We start from the raw sequence: 1,977 nt of genomic DNA, 5'->3' as shown, positions 1-1,977 counted from the left end.
TATATATATAGTAACTCGAATATCTTGAGAGAGAACTAATAAATATTTTTTCATGATTAAAGTATCATTTCAAGATTTTAGGCTCTACATTTTTATGCATATCATCACACCAATTTCAATCATACAATCTACAAAGCAATACAAAAAAAAACCTTTTACTTAATTGAGGTTGCTGTTTTCAATGCTTATATCCTATTCAAAATGAAAAGTCTAAATCAATTGTTTTCTGATTTTAAATTACAACTAATTGAAAGTATTATCGGAAAATATGGTTTAAAACGTAAATTTGTAACGAGTTACGTAATAATAGTAGATGTCGATTATATAATATTTTACGTTTGACAGCTAGATACTTTCCTTCTTCTATTAAAAAAAAGATGAAAATCCTCCAACAGGACAAAAAAGATGTATTGTTTTTACTACAGTAGTGAACAAAATTGCAAACAAAAGATTTAGATTTAAATGTAAAGAGTGTAACGTCAAGCTCTGTATAAGTGACTATTTTCAGATTTGTTACGCAAAAATGATCTTTTAATGCATTGTTATTTACTAAAATCATCATTTAAAATAAATATTTTTTTTTTAATAACCGGCCTTGAAAGAATTGATTAATTAAGCTGATCTTTTATTGGAACAGTATGCGTCACAATCTGCTTGCTTGAACTTTGGTGTATTGTACGAATGGTAGCGGCAATTTTGACGTGTTCAGATGTACCAAAAAATTGTATTATGTATTGTTAACAATTTTTAATGCTGACAATATATATTGGAACACAGCTCTCATATATTGTAGGCAAGCGATCTGACGATTCACGCTTACCAGAGAATGAGATCTTAAATCCCATTGCATCCCCTTTTTAAATCAATTCAATTTTATTTTCCTGGTTTATGTAAATCACATTATTTTCAGTATTTATTAAGATCACGCAATTTTTTATTTCTTTGGAAATGTAGAATATTGGAAAATTAGCAATGTAAGAAAAGTAAAAAAATAAATAAATAATAAATACAATATGTGTATATTAAGATACAATTTCCGGTTTAAAATAAAGATATCTTTTATTCTTCAAATAAATAATTTTTATTTTTATTTTTATTATTTTTTATTATATATTTTTTCTTCTATTTTATTTTTCTGTATTTGTATTTTATTCTTTTAATTGTATGACTTTTTTAAAGAAAATGTGTTGACTCTTACTTTGCCCTTTATTTATTGTTATTTATTTTGTATAGAAAGTATCCTTGGATTTTGTTAATTATTCTTCAAATAATTATTAAATTTAATAATTTTGGAAAGAGAGACGGTTAATTAATTTATTTTTATTAAATATAAATAATTTATGTGTAAATAAAACTTATTAATTAACGTTATATTAATTAATTTATTATTAATTAGCTAATTACATTATCTTTGTTATGTTAAGGTTCATTAAATGTAATTTATCAAATATAATCATATGTCATTTTCAATATTCTTTTTTGTAATTTTTGATGCGTCGATATGATAATCGCCGTGCCTAAATAGTAGCTTTTCGCAAATAGCGCAGTTGCACGCTTATCTCGAGAAAGTGAATCGGATAAAAAAAGAGCTGCAGTACCGTCAGCTCGAAGAATAACGAGGTTTCCCTCGGTTGGTTAATCCGCCGCGGATTGGATCGCGCGAAAACACGTGCACTAACGCGATTTTCGGCGGACTCTCGCCCTCCGCCCTCTCGGCCTCCCACTGCCGGAAGTAGCGGAACCATGGCGGCGTCGGTGACACTCGGATCGTGCATCGTTTCACTTTCGATAGAAAAAATGCGAACCGCATAGAGCTGTTGCAACCAACATTTTGGGACAGTGAATCTGATGCCATCTGGAATCCGCGATTCTCTTCAGCTCAGTTTAGTTTTTCGAGATCTGCAATATTCAATTCAGAGCCTTTTATAGAATTAACGACAATTGACGGGTGTTAATCTTATGAAACTGTAACACAAT

The sequence above is a fragment of the Trachymyrmex septentrionalis genome, unplaced genomic scaffold (genome assembly GCF_001594115.1).
Source record: "Trachymyrmex septentrionalis isolate Tsep2-gDNA-1 unplaced genomic scaffold, Tsep1.0 scaffold13, whole genome shotgun sequence".
In the NCBI taxonomy this organism is placed as follows: domain Eukaryota; kingdom Metazoa; phylum Arthropoda; class Insecta; order Hymenoptera; family Formicidae; genus Trachymyrmex; species Trachymyrmex septentrionalis.
Note: the sequence above shows the minus strand (reverse complement) of the source record.